The sequence below is a fragment of the Columba livia genome, chromosome 26 (assembly GCF_036013475.1).
Source record: "Columba livia isolate bColLiv1 breed racing homer chromosome 26, bColLiv1.pat.W.v2, whole genome shotgun sequence".
Lineage (NCBI taxonomy): Eukaryota > Metazoa > Chordata > Aves > Columbiformes > Columbidae > Columba > Columba livia.
The window spans coordinates 1,085,200-1,108,716 of record NC_088627.1 but is presented as its reverse complement, the minus strand read 5'-3'; positions in this window follow the sequence as shown (position 1 = coordinate 1,108,716).

Genomic DNA, 23,517 nt, shown 5'->3' with positions numbered 1-23,517 from the left:
GGTTGTTCTTCTTGCACTTTTTAAGAAGTAACTAAGGTACAAAGGCTAAGCACGGCTTTGGTTTCAAGTCCTCTGCAGCCGCTGCCTTTCTGGGACCTAATACAGCAAACCAAATTGGATTCCTGGTGCCACTACATAATGCATTGCACTGGGATGACACGCTGTGGTTTAGGAAGATGCAGAAGATAACAGCACGTAGAGGGAGAAGGGACGAGCTGTAACCAGGGGAACAGACCACAGGGCTGCGAGTGCCGGAGCCCCGGGTGCCTGCGCCTTCACCCAGCGTGGGGGTTCGATCCATCTCCCAGCGCCCACATTGCTCACTGCAATGGGGATTTCCCACCAGAGCAGAGTGGGGAGCAGGAGGGAAAGGAAAAGATGCTGAGGATCATCTGGCTGCTGCTCACAGTTGGCTTTTTGTCTCAGGGAGCTGCTGCATCACCCAGCAGCTTGGCAAGTGCCATGTGCCTTTGACTTTCTTGAAGCTTATGGAGACAGGAGGCTCAGAATCACTGACCCCCCGCCAGTCCCCACGGACACCCAGGAGCCCCGGAAGGGGCTGCACGGAGCACGGGGGGGACCCTGCACAGAGGCACCTCACACGCTCTGGGTCATTGTGGGGCACAGTCTAATATGGGAAATGAGAATCACTGAGCAAACCTGAGCCCATTTCACTACCCATCTCTCAATTTTCAACAGAGGCGCTCGGCACTTTTTCTTTCCTCCTATTCCCACAAGAGGATGGTTCTCTGCTACAGTAAACTGTATCTGCACAGAGTATTCACACGTTTGCCTGGGATTCCCATTACATCATCTGTCCTCATTTTAGGATACATCTCTCTAAGGTCTCTGTAAACCCAGAATTAACACATTAACTATGACTGATTAAAGAAGAACAAACATCTGAATTATACTTCCAGCTAGTTCTGTGATCCAGTACCAAGTGATGGGTGAATCCCAAAAAGTACAAGTTTCAGATTAGAAAACTACTTGATATTCAGGAGAGTTTTTCCTGTCAACGTTTTAGAGCTCACAACACAGGACTTTTCAGATCAGACACATTTTTTCCCAATTAACTAAGCAACCGGTACAAAACCCTCACAATCTACCCTTGTGTCATAGAGAATACCGAAGCACGGAAAAGATGGCCATACGAGTGCAGGAGTGAGTAGTGGTGTTCTCATGTTTTTGTTGCGGTCACTAAACAGCAATATCTCACACCTCAGCACCTGTCACCCCGAGTGACACTGGGGGACAAGGGCATTACGCCCCCGTCGGTGCCTGCCGCAGTATTGACCCCTCTGCTGTGTGGCCCTCGGTGCTTCTCAGGGCTCCTCAGCACCCCCGGTGCGCAGGAGGTTTGGATGATCTCAGCTCTTGGGAGCAAAGGGACCGGAGGAACCAGCTCCTGCAAAAGAAAGTATTTGTCTGGGTATGACACTACGGGGAAACGTGAAGTTTGATGAATCGCATCATCATTCAACTTCAGTTCCAGCCTGAGTCCTACCAGACAAGAGCTGCAAGAGTGGCCGAGCACTAGGATGGGCTTTGCTTATTCTTTTTCCCCCCTCTCTTTATTTAAATCATTCCTTGCCCTCATCAAACACAAAACATTATCTAATTCCTCTACAGCATGTACAAGATTGCATGTTATCCCTCTACACGGATCTATATTAAACCAACCACAGACAATAACCTCATACCATTCCGTACAGGAAGAACCATAATCTGCCATGCATTAAAGGTCTAAAAAAACCCCTGCCTAATGTTAGAAGAGGCTCAAGCTGTTAAGCTACTACTTAACTACAGTAATTCACCACCAAGTCTCTCCCATGGCACAGCTAGAGAGTTGTTTTCACTTTCTAATAACGAACACGTGACTTCGGCACTTAATGAGTTCCCGAAATAACTGAACCAAAAGGCAAAATCCAGGAGGTTTTACTGCCCAGGGAGAGGAAAAAAAACAGTGAATGGGCAGAAGAATAAAACGAAGGCCGGGAGTGATTATAAATCATTTAGGTGGAATAACGAGCATATTGCTTCCCTGTCCCAAGGGGTGAAGCGCGGCAGGAGGCAGCGGGTCCCGCACTGCCCCCCCTTGTCCTGGATCGGGAGCTCTGGGCCCTCGCCTTGAGTTCAACACAGTGATTATTAAAAAGTACCGACAAGATCATTCACTTTGGGGGCACTTTCCCCTCCGAACATCCCAACACGTGGCAGATGTTACCGACACCGCACTGCGTTATCACCGGATTGTGTGCCGAAGAACACCCGGGCGGCGGGATGGAGCGGCTGCGTCCGGCTGGGTTACCCGCAGCAGAAAAGAAGAGCTAAGAAAACTCGTGAATCTTGAGAATAAAACCTGCAGTAAGAGTTCACTTCAAATGGGGCTTAAGGAAAAACAAATTACGCTTTGGCCAAAGGCCAAGTTCTGGATTTCTAATTAACTTAATCAAACTTTTTCATAGTCTAACCTGTGATAATTTATATAACCAATTTCACTGCCCTCCGAGCGAGCCCCACACCAAATCACAGAAATAACGAGCGAGTTCAAAGGATTCTTCCTCACTAACCCTCGAGAAAATGAGTTCAGCAATGGGTTGAATGGCAGTTGCAGGTAGCAGCTCAAAATATATATATATATATATATATATATATATATATTTAAAGGCTAGTAAACGCTGGATTGGCAGATTTTACCAGAGATAAGCAGGTAATGCCGATCCCATTAAAAATACTAATTTTACACTTATACCAAGAAGTGACCAGCAGACGAAAGAATTCAAGCAGAAGAAAAACCCAAGCTACTCTGTGATTCTGTGATATCTGTGCTGTTGTACAAACCCCGATGTGACCTCACTGAGATCCTTTGGCCACTTTTAGCTGCAGAGAACTGTAACGATGATCACAGAAGCAACCAAGAACAACCAAGAACACACGTTACACAGAAGACTAAAAGAGGCCGGTTTGTTTGACCTAGCAAAACGCAAGCTGAGAGGAGACGAGCTATTTCAAGGACAATATTGGCACCAGATCGAATGGAGATAACACAGCCAAAGACTGAATTTAGTCTCCAAGTCTGGCATCGCCTTCAATGTTTCTCTCCTACGAGAGTAAAGGCAAGAAGTTCCAAGACAACACCTGCTCTCCTTGCGAGAATCCTGCAGGAACATGTTGGCACCGGGTCAGAGGGGCTGGGACATGGACACACAGAAGATTGGGGTGACAAGGCCCCATCAGGTCCTGCTGTCCCCATCAGCCCCAGCAAAACCCCAGCATGAGCACGACTCCTCCACGGCCTTATGAACAGCGTTCATAGTCCAGGACTAAAGTTAGTCCTGCATATCCAGGTGAATATTAAAAAAAAACACAATGGAACAAGGAGGAAACAAGAAAATCTCAACAAGATCATGAGGAATAAACATCGTGGCGTGGGAAGCAACTGCTCTGCTGCGAAAGGCAAAACCGCGTCCAAAGCTGCACTAAGACAGCGAGCGGGCCGCCCGACGCGGAGCCCGGCTCAAAGGCTTGCTTCCCGTCACCGAGCGCTCCACGACAGGTTCCTGGTGCGAGTAAAAGATTTAAACCATATTTGGCATCCCCTTTTTCTTCTGCACAGCTCAAAGATAAACAATTCAACCGCTTTGTTTGATTTAGGAGGAACAAAATAACACTACTGTTTAATATTTTAGGTGAGATTTCACACAGTTTCCTTCGTGTCCAACGCTTGTTATACCAGATGACATCCTGCTTGGATCAACAAAACGCTCATTAAATTCAAACCTATATCAGGCATCCCGCTATTCATCAAGATGAATATTTGCACAATACTGAGCTTGACATCCCTCGTAGCTTGACCACTGCCAACAGAGAACCAACCTGCCTTTTTTTACCCCCTTATCCCAATTTCTCATAACACTTTGCAGCTTGTTGGTGCAGTCAAACCGTGTTCACCGCCGAAGTCACGTCCCACTGATGCGGTGGCCAAGGGCTCCATAGCCAGGCGAACCAGCCCAGCCCGTTCCAGCAGCCGTGCCGTGCTGGGTGCAGGGGCTTCGAGCACAGCATCATGTATTTCCCACTGTGGTTCCAGTGAAGCACATCTGTGAGTCAAAAATAACATTACGGCATGGAAAAACCTGTGCTTCCTGCGCTCCGAGCGCGGGCCGGGTGAGCCCAGCTGCGGCTGGAGGAACATTAAACAAAGCATCAGTTTGCAAGTGTCACGTTAGTCCTATCGGAGGTGAAGCAAGCGGTGTTGTTCAGGAGACAAAAGGAAGACTAAAAAAGCTAGTATATGGGCTTGGGGGGTAGATTTCACCCTGAAGGCCTGAGTTTGGAATTAGAAGCTGTGGAAGCCAAACTTTTCACTTCCGAGCCTCCGATTCTTTGAACTGCTGCAGTCCCGGGGCAGAGCGGCTCTGCCCAGCTGCAGGATGTGGCTCCGGCGCTGGGCGCCCGCGCTTCGCGGCCTTTTCTAGAGCAAGAGCGTGTTCAAAAGCCCCCAGAACGCTGATATTTCTCTTCGACGTGGCTCTTTGCTCATGGGCTCTTCCAGAGCAGAGGAACAGCAGCGGCTGGACGGCGGGGCTGTGCGGCACATCGGCCGCTCGCCCATCCGCCACCCCAAACGCGTTCATAAAGAGACCTGCCACCAAACCAGGGTTTGAACGACCAGGACCGAATGATGGTGAAGACCAGGGGGCACAAACTATGATAAAGACGAAATATAGACACCGGGCAGTCAACCACCCAATGCTGTTTCTGCAGCAAGAGTCCTAAAGCAACTTGCACATGAAAATGAACTTACAGACTGCACCACGGCCTTAGTTCTGATATCAATGTTTCATCTGCAAACGCCACACTCACTCCAGTCTCTCGTATGGGGTATATACAAATGATAAATGTTGGAAATGAGAGGAAATTATAATTTATTACCCATATTTTTATTTCTATCACTGCTCTAATGCTACTAAGTATTTTTAAATGCATCAAGCTATAAAATTTATTCAAGTGCTTCTGACAGAAGTGAAATTTACTGAGAATAACTGTTAGTCCCGCTGACATAATTCATGGGTATAATTCAGAAGTGTCTTCAAAAATACTTAGGGATCTTTTACTAAGGAGATTATCAGGGTCATGGTCTGGTTCCTCCCTGCTGACTGAATTACTGTCAAAATAATGGACACTTGAGATCTGGGAGGAGGAGAAAACTCAAATTTGCTCCAAAATCAGAACTTTGTTCAATTCCTGACAGTCCTGATGGAGTTGAGGGCTCGCTTTTCAAAGGAAAAATGAAATCAAGTTAATATCACTACAACAGCAACTACGATGCGCAATGTTCCTATCGCAATATCGAGTGCTGAGGATGAGGAGCTGGGGGGAGCAGCCCGGCCCGCACGGAACCGTCTCCAAATGCCATTGACCTCCCAGTAAACGCAACGAGGATCCAGCAACGAGACTCTTCCAGGTCCCGTCACACCGTCTGCTTCTCAGCGCTGGGAACAATAACGTTTCGTTTTTCTTTTCTCATTGCATAAACTTCCCCAGAGTATCGGCTCCACAAGAGACAACCAAACTGTATTTAGTGACTTTCTGCAAAAAGGGAAAAACGCCTCAGGGCAGGGACTGTTGGGTTTGTTTAACAGTTCGATAAATAAAACAAGGGGTTGGGTGCTGCCGCAACCGCCATTTGTCTCATCAATAAACTGACACAAGTGACTGCAGCGAGCAACAAGTAAGAGTGGAAAATGAAGGTGATGGTTTGATGGGTCTCTCATGCATTTTATCAGGGACCCAAAGATACAAAGGATAGGTTGTGCGAGACACACTGGCTTCAGGGAATTCAATGCTTGTTTCCATAGGGCAAGAGAGCAGCAACCAGGCAAAAGATGCAGGAGAGCCCAAAGAGCCGCTGTGCAAAAGTCACATAGCACCATCACACCAGCAAAGCCTCCAGGGCCCCGCGGCAGCCGCTGTTGTCCCTGCTCAGAGCCCTCCCTGCTCCAGCCTCCGCACTGTGGGTCCTCCTCTGCCAAACAAAGTATGCAGTTGTTTTAAAACCGCTAAAGCTGCAGGAGCCCCGTGACAAGCAAAGATCCGTCATTAGGGCACTTCAAAGCTCGACTCCTTTTACACGGGCGCTGGAAGCTCCTCCTGCACACACGCACTGAAATATTAATCTTTTCCCTTACTGTTCCTTTGAGTTCCATCTGTTAGCTGCGCCGGTGCTTTGCTGCTCCCCGAACACCCAACACGCGTATCGGAAACTCCTAATTAGGCAGAAGCTCTGGTCTCCGAGCGCCCAGCGCTGCCGCGCGTTGGCTTTGGGGAGCAAAGCCCCCGTGCCCATGGAAAGGCGGCGGTGACCGCAGAAAACAGGAGGAACCGGAGACCCCGCAGCTCTGCCCCTCAGCAGGTCCCACTTTTTTAAATGAATAATTGAATTTAAATTACTGCTAATGCTGAAATTAATTTCACCTGTTTAAAGTCAGCATGTTGTCACACGTTGCAGGAGTATGGCTTGCCGCTGCTCCAAGTGTATTAATAGCGATTCCTGACACTATTAATAACCAGAGCCCAGCAGCTGGTGTCTCATCTACCCAGGGGTCTCCATCTCTGCAATGGGGAAGGGGAGCGAGAGAGCTGCAGAAAACCCTGGCTGTGGTGGGCCAGGGAGGTTGTGACGCTCCAGAAGCGGAGCCATCAACTCCATTCTCTCATCTGGGATCCCACAGGAGATCCCCCGTTCCTGTATAAGTTGGGCAATGGCCTATTAGAAAGCAGCGTAGGGGAAAGGGACCTGGGGGTCCTGGGGACAGCAGGATGAGCATGAGCCAGCACTGGGCCCTTGTGGCCAGGAAGCCAATGGGACCTGGGGTGGGTTAGAAGGGGGTGGTCAGTAGGTCAGAGAGGTTCTCCTGCCCCTCTGCTCTGCCCTGGGGAGACCACACCTGGAATCTTGTGTCCAGTTGTGGCCCCTCAGTTCCAGCAGGACAGGGAACTGCTGGAGAGAGTCCAGCGCAGCCACCAAGATGCTGAAGGGAGTGGAGCATCTCCCGTGTGAGGAAAGGCTGAGGGAGCTGGGGCTCTGGAGCTGGACAAGAGGAGACTGAGGGGGGACTCATTCATGTTTACAGGTATCTAAAGGGTGAGTGTCAGGAGGATGGAGCCAGGCTCTTCTGGTGACAACCAGTGACAGGACAAGGGGCAGTTGGTTCAAACTGGAACACAGGAGGTTCCACTTAAATATGAGAAGAAACTTGTTTGGGGTGAGGGTGGCAGAGCCTGGCCCAGGCTGCCCAGGGGGTTGTGGAGTCTCCTTCTGTGCAGACATTCCAACCCACCTGGACACCTTCCTGTGTAACCTCATCTGGGTGCTCCTGCTCCATGGGGGGATTGCACTGGATGAGCTTGCCAGGGCCCTTCAACCCCTCACATCCTGGGATTCTGTGAGGAGGCTCCTTCAGAACAGGAAACCTCCTGATCTGCTTGGGGCAAAGACTCATCATCTCTTCATATGTGGAAGGAAATACAGTATTCAAAATTAAGAAAGAAAAAAAAGCAGCTCTGAAAGCCCCAATCATTTTGCACCGTTGGCAAGACCAAAACTTTCAGTCGGTGGGTGAGGGTGGGATGGGAAAAAATTTCATTCTGAGATGAAAGGTTCCACACTTCTCCCTCCAGCTAAAATCTGCTCCATCTGAGCACGCTGAGGGGCCTCAGCTCCTCCGCCCCACAGCAAAGCAGCAACAGCAAAACAAAAGCCCCAATTTGTGAAGTATCTGTTGAAAGCATCTCTTCTGAATAAGTTTGTCATATGGAATGATAAAGAAATCAGAAGCCAAGTTCACTTCTGTCATCCCTGCTGGAGGCAGCAGATGGAAAGACCCTCAAAATACCATTACTGGAAGGAGTATGTTAAAACATGAAGTTTGGCTTGGGGCAACAGAACCAGATCCCCTGACAGATGAATATCTTCAGCTGCATCCCACTTTTTGCTTGAGCAGGTAAATACAAACATCTCCTAAAGCAGAAATCCAGTGCTATCGACATCATAGACATACACACACTCTATTTTTAAATTACAGAGCAGAAAGGAGTCAAAGATCAGTGGACTTCACCTTTCAAAATAAATGCCAAAAGAATTCATCCTGCCATAGGCTTGGCTGTCTGCAGAATAAATCACCAGTAGAGCAGCAAAGAGCAGGAAGGTACTGAGCTGAGTACACCAGCAGATCCACAACTTCAAATTTTATCTGGAATGTCACAAAATTTGGCATTCTACTAAAATCCGCAACTATGAGACTCCATCGTCTGGCAGTTTAGAGCAGGGAGGCTGGAAACCACCTTTCTGAACAGTTTTCGAGCACTTTAGAGAGGTTTTTCTGTGCTCTGCAGGAAGGCACCAGAATCCCAAAAGCCTGAACGTGCAACACACTCTCTGCCTATTTCTCCCATTTCCCTTCCAAGCTTTTATAAACTCCACACGGACCCTCAGTACCAGAGGAAGGTGGTTCTGCAGCTCAGGACACCCAGACCCCTTGGACGGCAGCGACCTGGGTTCCTCTCTCCTCAGGCTTGGCTGGCAACACCAGCGCTGGCGTCAAACCCTGCGCTAGCCGCCTGTGAGCCCTGGGGCTTCCTGCTGATATACTGATATAGATATATGCTGACAGATACAGGCATGCACTGCGTGTATATATAGAGATGCATGCACATACATATGTATATAATGTGAATTATTCGGTGTATCAGTGCACAGCAGGTGGGTGTTCCATGAGCAAGGCTCCCAGCCCCACTGTACCTAGAAACCATGTTCCGAGTTCCAAACTTCACTTTCCTTCTGGCTGCATTTTTGGGCTTCTCAGATCCCCCTTTTTGAGACTTTTTGTGAATCATAAATACATATTTTTTCACAGTTGGTCTAATAATGAACTCACATGCCCAGCTGGGCTGGGTTAGGTATTCGTCACCTAATCAAATGACATGCTTTCATCTGAGAGTGCAGCTTCCCAGCTGGTACAAATTGATTTATGTGCAGACATTGAGGCAGGCAGAGCCCAGCCTCCACACCCTGCCATTTGATCTCAGCTCCTCCTTTGGGGCAGCAGTGGCCTTTAAATCTATGGTTAAAAAGGTATTTATTGCAAAAATGCTCACGGATGCAAGGTCCTGCGTTGCTGTTTGTGTACAAGCATCGGTAGCTGATGGCTCAGGGGACAGGAGGGACAGCTGCATCCTCTCCGGGGAGGCCAGGTGAAGTGTTTTATCTCCAGTACAGAGCACTCGAGTGGCCCAGAGCGGCCTGCCACCTGCTGGGCTTCAACCAGAGCATCTAATGGCCCCAAGGATGCTGGAGACTCAGCCCCTCCCTGACCGGCACCTCCAGCACCATGGGCACCACAGCCTGGCCCCAGGGCTCTTGCAAAACCCTTTCTCTCCCCTTGGGTTCTCCCTTCACACACTTGGACAGCCACCCAGTGTGTGCAAAAGTCAATGAGAACACCAATATACTCATTAAATTGCATTTTGTTCCCATTCTGCAAAAGTCATGACTGGCAGCACACGTGCAAGTCGAGACAACCAGCCCTCTGTGTCCCCCAGCAATAGAGCCTTCCTGTCCAAATCACCACTGAACTGATTTCCTATTGCAATTAAAGGTTCCACTGGTGAATATGAACACAGACTCCAAAAAGTTTCAGATACTTTAGAGGATAGAGTTGGTTTGATGACTATAGTCCAATTCAGTACATTTTGCTGTAGGCATTTAAAGCAAGACTTTATCCACCTTGGTTTCCTTTCCAATCCTCAGCTTCCTTAACTATTTATTTCATAGAATCAGAGAATGGTTTGGGCTGGGACCTTAAAGACCATCTAGTTCCACCCCCAACACCATGAGCGTCCATCCTGCTGCATGTTTCGTATGATATCCCTGCATTTCAGTGCTGTCCTAGAGTTCAGGGCACAAATCTGCCCCTCAGATTCCTGAATCTGAGGAGGAAGATTTAATTCTTCCCCATGTTAAAAACACCTTTAAGGGGAAGCCCATCTTCCTCGTGTGCTAACGAGCCGTCTAGCAACTCCTGCTTGGCTACGACTCCTTCCAGTTCAACATCTTCTGCCAAAGCAGCTCTCCCCTGACAGCTACTCATTTAGAACTGGTTTGTCTTAACTCGCATTTCTACTCAATTGACCTCATGGGCTTTTTTCCTCGGTAATTCCACACAAAATGTGCTCAGTGTGCAATTCCCAAGTTTGCTTTCCTGTTGCTGTTTGTTATTTTTCACTCCTCAGTGCTGCACACTCTGGTCTGGAACATCAAAATTAGTCCTGAGCTGCTTTTCTTTGCTGTGTCTCTTATCCAGGTGTCACCACTGCAAGTACTTTGCCAAGTGAAACATCACTCAGAATTGGTATCAAAATAGATGAAGGGGGGAAAAATAGGAAGATATTTCACCTCAATTTCTCTCAGGTCCAAATACCATCAACTCTGCACTAACAGCTGCTGCAGATGTTTTATTCCAGATGAGCACAGAAGTGTTGTGCACAGTCTCCATATCTGGCTTTAATTGACTGTCAGACTTTGACTAATTACAGTGTCTCTTATTAAGCTACATAGTGCATGACTTACCAAAACTAGAACTTCTTTGGGACAGAGAAGCCACGGTGAGGTGCTCGGTGCACATTCTCTTGCTGAGCACAGACCTGGTGCAGCCGATACAGCCCATGGAGAAGTGTCCGAGTCAGACAGGGATTTCACTGCCCTAACATTATAGCACCACAGGGACATTAACACACCTGGGGTCTGCATGGTTCATCAATCTCTGATGGCAAACAAAGGCCTGTCTGCTGTTTCTGAACTAAAACATGATGCCGTGGACGTGGTTTGACGCTTTGCTGCTTAAACCCCAAACCAAGCCCAGGCTGACCCAGGAAATCCCAACTGTCCCAGGGAGGTCGGGACTGGGAAGACTGGTCTCTGTCTTGTACTCCAAGAGACAAGAGGTCCTTCATTTAACAGAGCAATTTAGTTACCGCTCCATTTTTTAATAATGCTATTTAAATACAGTAACTAGAGCTTTCGTTTTTATGGATGTCAGGAGAAACATAAGCCACAAGTTCAATGCAAACCACAGAGGAAGTACTTTTATTTCCAACACGCAGTGTTTCTCCTAACCTGAAATAACCATGTGAGCGTGTTTGTGCTCCCAGAAGCCGGGAAGTCTGCGGGGCTCTGAACCATTCACTTACACGAGGTGTGATGGAAGTAACACAGCGTACCCTCTGTATCTGTTACTTCTGAAACTAAGGGGCTCTCCTCTAGGAAAGGGGCTTTGATGATCTCTCCATTTTCACTAATGAACTTCAGAAGTGTCTCTTTATCCTCTCTTTCAGGTTTTTTAAGTCAGATTACTAAGTACTTGATCAGCAGAGTCTGGTGGCCCTCAGTTCTAATGCTAAATGGCCCCACAGGGAACACACAGGGAAAACACATTTCTATGCCATGAGGCCTCTTAGGAACACACTTGCTCTCCCAGACCAGAGATAAAGCACATTAATTGGAGGGTGCGCACAGGACCTCTCCCAGGATCTCCAGTGCCTTCCACCAACACTCCAAATAATAAATTCCAGAGTTTGATGGATGTCACAGCTACTGTTTGATTTTTTTTTCTCCCTCATCCAAACCATTCAGGTCTTAATTACACTCCAGCAGTTAGTCACCACCAAAACAGCAATAACAGACAGAACGAGCATACAAACATGGGTCTACCCATAAAAACTCAAGGCAGCAGTGGTGCGAAGAGCGGAGGAACGGGCCCGGCCGCGCTCAGCTGCACCGGCACCGTCCTGGCCCTTCACCTGCGGAAACTTCACTGGAGTTCTCACTTGCAGCCCAGGCAGGATGTAATTCAGTTTCCTTCCAGCCCCCACTGGACTATACTCCCTCCCCATATCACAAACCATACGTTCATGTAACCATTAATACAACTGAAATCCTCAGAAATGCCACATAAAAGAAAAGGTTGGGATAGTCCAACATCTGTATTAACAGCGTTTTATGAGGTGCAGAAGAACCATCCCAGAATTGTCCTGCATTGGCCAGTTCAGTGCTCTGGCAAAAACACACAGAATCCCGGCAGATGGCTTCATTCCCATGTAGGATGGGAGCAGCTTCAGAGCCTGTCACTGCGGTACCTCCGAATACCCACAGCAAACAGAATTCCACCCGTGCCCAAGGGTTAACATTCAAAGGGCAGGACTCAGGCTACAGTAAGGAAATGTGGTTTTTCTATTCTCCGCTGCACAAGGCACAGGAAAAGGACTAAATCTGCATTTCATTTAAGCCCCTAAATACATAAATAAAAGCTACCCAGCATCCTTTGACCTCCCCTCACCAAAGCTCCGCAGCGGCCAGAGGGAGGAGACCCCGAGCGGAGAGGAACCATCCGCAGCTGCTGCCAGCCAGACAACAGCCCGGCGGGGAAGGCTTTCCCGCAGCCCGAGGGGGCACGGGGAAGGCTTTCCTGCAGCTCCGGGGGCTGTTGCTGGGATGGAGATGACATTTGTGGGGCAGGGGTGGATGTAGCACAGCAAGAACCGCCTGTGATGGAGGACAGTGCATGCTGAGCCCGACATCTCCTGCCGTGTTCTTGCAGCAACGGGGGTTTTCTGCCTGTGGCATCCCAGCACCTTCGCTCTGGCAGCTTCTCCAGTGCCCAAGGGGTGAGGAGCACGAGCACCCCGGGGCCAGACCCATCCTGCTTGGAATCACAGACCCACACAACAGTTTGGGCTGGAGGGACCTTCCCAGCTCCCCAGAGCCACCCCGCCACGAGCAGGAACATCTCCACCAGCCCAGGTTGCTCAGAGCCTCCAAGCTTCCAGGACTTCTCACAGAAACATTCAGGTTGGGACAGACCCTCAAGATCATCGAGTGCAACCATAACCCCCTCGTCCCTGCTCCATGTCCTGAGAACCTCATGTCCGTCTGTCCAGCCCTCCAGGGCTGGTGACTCCAGCACTGCCCTGGGCAGCCTGTTCAATGCTCCACAGCCCTTTGGGGGAGAAATTGTTCCCCAGATCCAATTACTGTATTAGATTGTGGTTCCTGGACTGTCACAAATGCACCTCCATGATGTACTGAAATGACCTTTAATTATTTGAAGTTCACCAAAGCGTGGGCTTCTACCACATCACTCATGGCTTTCTCACCCAAAATGCTGAAATCTGGGGTAAAACGGGAAAAGAACCCCAAATGCCGGCGGACAAGGGCAGATTTGAGAGCTGGTTTCTCCTTCACCCAGGGGCTGGCTACAGAGTCCAGTCTCCTCGGAAATGCAGATTAATCACCTGCCTTGCGAGCGCCCACGTTATTATATTTGTTTCCCTCATTCTCTGCTCTCGTGTGACTGTGATGCTTTATTAGCATAACACAGGGATTTTGTAACACAGACCTGAAAGCTGGGCAAGAACTACCTTCCCTGCCCTTTAATATAGACCAGACTCAGAGGAGGCTTAATGAGCACAATTTTGAGCATAATTTAAAACCACAAGAAACTTTAATTTTAAAAAACTGATTTTATCTAGTTCCAGCTATTTTCCTGAAGACAACTCGATGCTTGTTAACCGGTACAGCAACAAGTATACAGCAATTTAGGCTTCATGTTAAATGCTACCCAGAGAACACCAGCTATTCTGTAAGTGTTGTCAAGCAATTATCACCCAGATTCTCTTAGTCAGAAGCTATATTTGAAGTCCCAATTTACTTATTTTATATGCTTTATTATCCTAGGAAATACAGAATGGCATCTATTTATTTACTATTTAATAATTTTTGTCAAGCTGTCTTGGAGTTGGAATTGGAATTCAGTGGGAATGTTATGAAACCAGCATATTTATTTGGTTGTCATTTAAGTAAATCAAATTAAAATACTCTGGAAAGGGAGAAATAATGATTTATCAAAACATTTTGCACATCAAACTAAGTGCCTGCTACAAGAGGTGCATTAACAGTGGTTAGCGAGCTGACTCTTCGGGGTTAACATGTGATTTTTCAAATACATTTATGTGCCCTGAGATGCCATAAAGGACCTTAACAGGAGTTTTAAAATACCTAAAAACAGAAATAGCAAAGCACCATTGCAATGAGGAGTTAAGTTCCCAGCCTGCTGAGCATCTATGGGGATTTTCAAAGACCTCCAGGTAACAAAAAGGCTTTGAAAGTCTCCGAGAGCTGGAAGGTCGGAGTCCGTCCTTCCCCACGTGTTTTCTATTGCAGAATGGAACAAACCGCCTTGGTTTTGTAATCCCTGTCCTTGCGCTCAGCGTCAAGTGAAGAAATCCAAATACAACAAAACACCCTCCCAAATATTCAACTGAAAACCAAAGTGACAAAAGCAAAAAGGTTTACAGCACGGACTTTGAAAAAAGCTGCATTTTAAAGTCGGAACTTCTAGCACTCATTTCTAGAGACTCAAAGCCTACATAGATTGAATAAATTCATGCAAATACATTTGCAGGAAGCTTGAGCCGATCTCCAACGCTTAAGATAACTCTTACCACTCGAGAAATATTTTAAATACATTACAACCCAAAGCGGTGCCATTCACAGATCCTTCCACAGCAATGATTTAAAACACCCAACATAAACTGTAACTTGACACAGATTTGCAGAATTCCCAATCTAACAGGCATCCCCGGTACTTTTTTTCTTCTAAAATTAAAAAACCTCTCATTTTAAAGCGCAAAGCATGCAGCAATGTTTATGGAAAGTTTTCACGTGTCCAGGACAGCTGCACGGCTTCCAGCTTCACAGCCCATTCAGAGCTTCCTGCAGCAGCTCAGCCCCGCGCGCCGCGCATTTCTTGGCAGCTTTTGTCCCCAATGGCTTTACCAAGCTCAGAGGCACCAAACGCTGATAACGGGGATGTCCAGGGAAAAAATTAACAGCAGGGAGGGACACGGAGAGGCAGCTCCCGCCTGCCCCTCCATCGGAGCCGTGCTGGCAGCTCAGGTATCGCAGCATCCCGGGCAGCTGGTGGATGGGAGCTGCAGCCCAGACGTGAATGCAGAACATCCCGGTGCAGAGCGACCGAGCCAAGACAAACCCGGCGCCAGGCGGAGGGGAATCACGGGGGAATCGTCCCCCAGCCCAGGGTTTCACCCTCCCCACCACCTGCACCAGCACCAGGAGCCCCGGCCTTGCAAACAGAGCGGGCACGGGGACAATCGCAGGGACAGTCACAGGCTTGTGCTCTGGCTTGTAGCCAGACTTGCCACTTTTTCCCCTAACAAGACAGACAGTTGGCTGTAAACTGACATAAAAATATACATATTCACATAAATCCTGGGGCAGACCGTGCATAACTCATGCCTTGCCTTTATAAAAACATGGTCCCTCCTCCTATTACATGAAAGGAATAAATAAAAGATAACCTCACGACATATTCCAATAGGAGCCTCAACTTTCTTTAGCAGCTATAAGACGAACAAAGGAGGAGGAAGGAGGAGGGCCCCTTAGTGCTATTTTCAGCCATTATTACCAAAGATGAAAAGGAACATGGCAAAGTCAGAGCCCGGCGAGCGCTGCGGTGCCGCCGGCCCAGCCAGAGCGGATGCTGGCGGGACAGGGTCGCACGCCCGGGCTCCGACGGGAACACCCTGCGGACGCCAGAAACTCACACAGCAGGCTTAAAATTCGGTGAGGACAAAATGAGAAATCCAGTAACAGATGTCTAAAGAGAGAGAGAGAGAGGCAAAGAGATCTGTTTGGACTTGTGAGAGCAAAGAAAATGAAGCATGCAAATCGCTTCTCAATTTCATACAAAAACAGCCCTTTTAAGGCTGGAGCCAGGGGATGGAGAAAAACAAGAGTTCGCCTCAGTTTGCCCACAAAGCTGGAGGAAAGGACAGCACGAGACTTGGCTCACGCCACCAGGCACACGGAGCGTCGCAGCCCGCACGCCCTGCTCCGCGCAGCCCGGGCAGCGCACCGCCGGGGCCTGGTAAACCCATCCTGTGCAGAGGCTGAACCCCGCCAGGGTCAGGAGACAAACCTGCAGCTTCTGGCATTGTTGTGCTATCGCTCCAGAGAGACAACACATCTTCCACAGCAACTCAGCACATGGCACAGACTTGCCCAGGGCTGGGCACCTTCGGGTTCCCCAACCTGCTGCTCCGTGGGGTTTTCCTCCAGAACGCCCTGTGGACAAGCAAGCAATGCCAGAGGATGTGCCGACTGCCACCATCTCCCCTCGGCACAGCGCGGTGGAAGGTGCAGAGGAGCTCCCCTGCGCTTTGTAATGTGAGCAGCAATGCACCCGACCTCTGCCAAGGGTCCCTCTCTCCCCTGCCCTCTTTATTTAGGATTTGCTTTGCTCAGCATGAAGCACATGCTTATGGATTGATTGTCAACCTTAAAATCCAACTCCTTGATGCAGAAGTAAATTAACTACAATATTAAGAGGTTTTTTTCTTTCAATTTAAAGTCCTGAATTCAGCAGAAAAGCACCATCTCCTCTCCATGCCAACACCACAGCACACACACTGAGACCAATTGCAGCCCATCCTCTGCCCGTGAACTGCAGGGGACATTAAAACTGACTGTATCACTGCTAGATAAGGCACAGAGACAAACAAAGAAGAGACTCAACGTTGGAACTAATACAGACCCGCTAACCAAACTTCACTCTCGCCATTGCCTTCTCGCACACATGGAGAACCGGGAACGGACTCTGTGCTTTTGATTTGGCACCACACCGAGCTCCACGGCGCGTCACTGAGCCGAGACATCCGCCTGTCATCTCCCAGCGGTGTCACCCCCGGGCACGCAGGGGGATGCGACCTGGAGGCTGAAGGGTTAAACCAATTCTCCCATTCAGCCACCATCTGATGTGTGCACATTCAGAGTGCTAATTACGTCTAACAAAGACAAGGCACAAAGCCCTACATGATACTGTAGATTTCAATAATGCCAGTATAGCTTATTAGGATCATTTTTTGGTGGGTTAGAGGACCAATATTTAAAACCCGCACAGGCATTCATACACAATGTCCTTAAGCGTAGTGAAATCTGAATTAAGAGCAATTATGAGAAAGATATTGTGTGATCCATATTGTAATTCTATTACCCTGCTCAAAGGTCCTTCAAGGACTAATGGAGAAAGCTGCTGGGAAATTCAATCAGCCATGAGCTGGGGACATCTTGGATGGAAGCCAAGATGGTCACCACTAAAGCCAAAGAAACGGAGACATTTCCAAAAGCAGTCTCAAGAGATCGGGGTAAAGCGTGCACTGCGGAATCACAAGGTTTCCCCACAGCAAAGGCCACAGCCTGGGTCTCAAACAGGGTACAGAGCTGGGACACAACGCGCACCTCCTCCACTCTTTTCCAATTAACAAGAAAAATGTAAGTATGAAATAAGTAACAATCAAGTTCAGCAGGTCAAAATAATAAGAGGTTAATGCGAGGACAGCTGGGAACCTGATCCGCAAGCCTCGTCCATCCCATGCAGGCAGGTGAGCAGCAGCTCAGCAGGTCTGGGGCGTCTGAGGGGGTGGCTGGGGCAGAAAGGAGACAGGTGCTCAACAGCTGCTAGCAGGATATATGTACACAGATATATACATATATATATATACATGCATAATGGCAGCAACACACAGAGCCAGGTCCAACCAGTAAGCAAGTGCCAGATTAGTACTGCTTTAATTATAGAACTTCTGGTGTTTGGATTTTTTTGGCCTGTGTCTGCATATTTATGTTTATAGAGTAGAGATACCCAGAAGGCAAATCCCAAAGTACCTTCTCCTGTTCATTATTACTTGGCACTGCAGAACCTGGGAGCCCAAGGCACCGTCATGCCCCAACATGTGCCTGTGCATTGCAGAGGCTGAGCAAGTCCCTCCAACAGCAGTGAACGGCAGAACTGAAACGTGGGTTTGTGCTTCTGGTGGCTTTTTGGAGTGTTACACATTGCTATGGGTACTGCAATAGTGTGGATGTTACAGCAGGACCTCGCAGGGCACAAACTACCCAACACTCAGCTGTCTAATCCGAACATATATACCATATACAGTTGTTAAAATGCACCACAGCTTCCCTTCTACAGGTGATAATTTTTTTTAAGCCAACAGAATATTTCGTTTTAGCATTACAGTCTCACTGCTTTTCACTCCACCAGAGCCTAAAGTGTGCTTTACACAACTACCAGCATGGCAAAGCCAAAGCCTCCAAAGCTTGGAAATACAAAAACCAAGTTCATCTGCCCAAACTTCAATAAACCTTGTTGCACACGTGAATTTTGCTGCCACCCTTCTGAGACGGCTCCTTGTCCCCCGCGTTCCTGCCTTGTTCCCCGGAGCGCAGGCAGCGAGCAGGGACTCAACAGCCCGCTCTGCTCCCGCTGTTCAGCGCGTGGCCTTGTGCCTTATTTACTGTAATTATTTCAACATCTGCTCTGAAGACAGAAATTTGTTTATTTCCTCAGAGGCTTTTCTATGGCACTCACTGCTATAGCATTTGAATGCTTTATAAAATATTAATGGATTTCTGTTCTTTTCCTTCTGTTATCATCTCCATTTTCCAGACGGGAAATTCTGGCCCGCATATTAAATTGTGAATTTGTTCACCAATTTGGGAGGAAGCGGCAAATCTCCCACACACAGGCAGAGCAGCTACAGCGTGCTTGCAGAACAAGCTGTGGCCAAGGGGCACCTTCAGGGCTACCAGGTACACCAGGTACAGCCCTCGCTGGCCAAGGTGGAACAGAACATCCATCCAGCATCAGAAGGCGAGACATTACACAATGCATTCCGAATTGCACTGAAAATGTGGGATTAGCCTTGAGCTTTCCACATAAAAGCATTACAGAAATGACACCTCTTTTCCTTCTTCAGCACCCACTTCTTGCCCTCCTACTTCTGCAACAGTGGCTATAGAACCGTATATTCCTAACATCCAGCCACTGCTTCCCATCATTTCAAGCCCCACCATGAGGGTCAGATCATACTCCACGTATCCCCACCCTTTGCAGTAACACCAGTTAGAAGACTGATGGCACATGCAGTCTCCAGCGTAGATTAAGCGTTCTCCTTTCTTTGCAAGCCCAGCCCTCTGACCATTCCTGTTCTTTTGCTCCAAGCGCTCTCTCACCTGCTCCACATTTATTTAAAGTGTGGTGTACCAAAAGCTGCCCCGCACAATGAGCGGAGCGAGTGGACTCCGCTCATCACGCAGTCCCACGTCGCTCCACGCAGACCCCCGGGCAGGCTCCAGCCCCCCAGGTGATGCTGCAACCTTGGCATGCACAGTTACTTGGGCCTGTCTATATTTAGAAGTTTATTTGTGCCCTTATTGAATTACATTCTGATTTGTGCACTTTGTCATCACCAATTTGAATTCTGATCCTGTCCTTCAACGTCTCAGCTTTGTGCCATCTGCAGATTTAATAAGTGTACTCTCATTAATTAACACAGTTGATGTCACCAGGGCCAGGACAGGCCCTGGCAGGCCCCGCTCCAGACACTCTTCCATTTTGACAGGGAACAGTAATTAGTCTCCAGATATGGCTGTCTGACCAACTTTGTATCCATTCTGTAATTGCTTCATCAAGATGCAGATGACACTAAGTTAGGAAAACTGTAACAGTCCCACATGCATCTGCAGCTCCATTAAACACAAATAAACCCCAAATACATCCTGCTACTGCTTTTCTCCTGCCTGCAAAACTTGCTGCCCAGCAGCTGTCCTTCATACCTCAGAAACGACCACCGGCAGGGCAGGCTGCTTGAGCTTCTATTTTGTATTTCATCACAACAAGAAGTTCATCAGCCCAAGGCAATTGGAAAAAAATCATCTAATAGATTCTAGACTGTTCTTTATTCAAGCCAGAGACCCTCTCCTGCTGATGCTGTTTGTTAATAATGACAGACACTGGACTGCAGCTGATCCTTTCAATAGTGGCAGATGCAGAAAAAAAATAGACATTTACTGCTGAATAATGCTTTCTTTGGTTTCTGCGTGAAATACAGCACACCCAAATACCCTTCCCTTCCCCAACATTCCCTTCCCTAAGCCTGCACTCCTCGTCTTCTCTTCCTCCGTACCCCTGCAGTAGGTTCACCTTAGCCATCTAAAGCAGACCTACAAATAAACAGCATGGGCAATAGCGCTCATCAAAACCAAGTAAATAAAAGCCATTCTGGCAAGGAACACTGAGAATTTCTGCTCTGCAAAATACAGCTTTATTTAAAAAAAAAAAGCATATCTCGGGAAAAACCACCACTCTGCCCTGGAAAATAGATCAAATAGGTTTCCAAGCACCAGCACATCTGTGCTGAACTTTACTCTTCGCTTCAGCAGGGTTTGGACCTATGGCTTAAAGTCACTTCAACCGTTGCAGTTTTGAATTTTGAAGTACTAACTGACATGCTATACAACTGCTATACTAGTGACACACCTAGGCTGTGTAACTAAAGGACGTAGTAACTCAGAATTGCACCAAGTGTTCAACTCCACTGCAAACAAGCCACCTCAGTCCCATTTCCCAGCCCATTCCCGATGTCCCGTTGCATTCAGCTGTACCAAAGAGCCAAACCTGTCCTGTCACCCCTCGCTCTAAGAGGGAACAGTCAAACAGAAAGCTGAAATACAGCTGTACTTTGAAAAGACACTTGGTTAAAATCAGATACGTTGGACAGAACAGACTCCCAGCCTGCAAGGAAGAGGTTCAGCCCTCCCTTCCCAGGCTCACAGAGGCAAATATCACCCAGCTAAGGATCATCAACAGTACAAAGTTCCGCAGCTGGCGGGGTAACAATGCTAGTGATGAGTCAGGAGTCAAGGCAGACCCGGCCCTCTGCATCAAGCATTAGCTCCTTAGGAGAAGGGAGAAAAAAGAAAGTACAACTGTGTTTCAAGCAGTGAAATCAGCAGGCTCTAGTTGTCAGCATTTTTGTTTGTTTCTAGAGCAAATTTAGTAGTCTTGAATATCTCAAGAAGTTGCTGGCATCTGGGAATTTCAGGCTGCGACGGAGCCGATGCGGCTGTTTTCTCTTCCTGCCGTAGGATCAGCAGCAGCACCGCGGCTGCACGTCCCGAGTTCCCGCGGATGCTGCCTCCGGCAGAGCCCTGCGGCCGTACCACAGACCAGAGAGCCACGGGATCACCGTGGGTGGAAAAGCCCCTCAAGATCGTCGAGTCCAACCATTCCCCACCCCAGCACCACCCCATGTCCTGAGAACCTCATCTCCATGTCCAACCCTCCAGGGCTGGTGACTCCAGCACTGCCCTGGGCAGCCTGTTCCAATGCCCCACAGCCCTTTGGGGAAGAAATTGTTCCTAAATCCAACCTCAACCTCCCCTGGCGCAACTTGAGGCCGTTTCCTCTGCTCCTGGTGCTTGTTCCTGGGGAGCAGAGACCAAACCCCCCAGCTCCAAGCTCCTTTTAGGCAACACATCCACACAAAGCCACAAATCCCAGCACAGACACACCAAGCTGCAGAAGACCTCAGGCCGTCAACACCATCCAAAGCATTTTGCAGACTGAGCACCCCAGTAAAACCAGAGGGATCACTCACCTTCCAGGTCTAGAGCAGCCGATGGGCACTAGGCTCTGCTCCCCATCCCCCATACAGGTAAAAGCAGCTCAGGTGTTTCTGCTGCCCTAATATAGCCACAGGCCCTTAGCACTAACAAGAAACACATTTTCCTTGTTAGCCAGAATGAGATTTGAAGAGGCTTTTTTTCACTATGCACAGATTTTTTGGGGTCAAGTCACTCTCTTGGTTAGCAGGTGGAGGAATGCATTAAATCACTCAATGTTCGCTAAGCTGTCAGTATTGATCTGAACAGGCCTGGGAGTTTGAAATGCAGTTTTTGCCCATTTTAAATGTATCATCTTTCAGATAAACAAATCTTCTGGCACCAGAGCATACGGAGTAAAAGCGAATTATGGTACCACACACTACAAAGTTAAAAAGGCAATTTTCTTAACATCCAATTTCAGCACTCGGCAACTATGTTTAAATGCAGAGGGGTATATTGCTGTGAACCAAATCCCAGCAGTGCCTACATATCAGTCAAATGAAAGATTTAAAACGCACAAAATAAATAATGATTGCCAAACTCTTTGGGTTTGGCAGTTTACTAAACAGATGCACCAGGTAATTCAATTTAGTGGCTACAAAGAGTATAATAGCTTAATGCAGTTTCATATTTAGCACAGTGGGTTAACGATAAAAATACAATTTATACTAATGGATATTCTAATCAGGGCAGCTTCCAAAGGGGAGCTGACAATTCAGTCACTCCACTTCCTCACCAGCTCTATTTATTAAAGATGCTGGATTGCAGCTCAAGCAGCAGGAAGATTGTTCTCTTGATTCAAACACCAAGTAACAGTACTGGAGAGAAACAAATCACCCAGGATTTTCTCAATACGTTCACTGTTCCTGCGCAGCTGCCAAGAAAAGCCTCCGTTCAAGGGGTATAGTTTATTTCTGACTATAAGTCTTGCGGGGACTCTCCTAGGAGGTCTAACACTTTGCTATCGTGGGTAATTAAAGCTTCAGCCAGAGGTTACTCCTTCCCGTTGCTCCGTTTAGAGGATCACTCTAAAACCCCATTGATTATATTAAAAGTTTGGGAGCATCGGCCTGGAGATGAAGCCTTTATTATGTCATAGTCATTCAACAGGAAAAAGAAACCCAAAAAATGCCTCCAAAATGGTTTTAATTTACATGAACTAGAGACGTTCCGGTTAAAGATTCGCACGAAAACCCCTCAGCTATTTTGCACAAGTCGTATTTGGTAGCTGCTCCAATGCCCCTCCTGATGCCAGGTGGAAGGAATGACAAGCCTGTTCTAAGCAGCTGTGAGGTGTAGCAATTGTTGTAGATTTTCTGTGAGTTATTCAGAGATTATGACATGCATTAATAAAATATGCCACCTGTGGCTTATAAAATTAACTCATGGTTTTTCCATGGGAGTTTCCAATAACACCTCATATCCTTTTTCAATATGCATACTATGCTGTCAGATGATTTTACCCTGACTTTCTGAACGTAACTACACTTCAACAGAATGACTTTCCTCTTTGCATTAAAAAAAGGAGAGAAGTCCTTGAGGAGTTCAGTGGAAGCCTGAATGACCATAGGAAGGGAAATCCAAAAATCAGTCATCACTTCCTCAACTGTTTCAAAGCATCTTTGAAAGAAGCCAATAAAAGGACGTGCTAAGCCAGTACCTGTGAGCATTTCGGTAATGTTCATACCAGCTACAGGGAAGGTTTCGTCCTGGGTCTCCTACAAACACATCTCCGACCCTCACAGGCTGCTGGCATTTCAGATCAGTCGCCCAGGTTTGTGCTCACAGGCAGCAAGAACCACCCAGGATTCCTTTTTGTTTCTGATAAAGAACATCCAAGCCCCTTGGGGAATACAAACACCACCAGAACTCACTGTCAGCCGGTGGCACCTTGGTCATTTCATGGCAGAAGGTGCCAGAGAAAAGCTCAC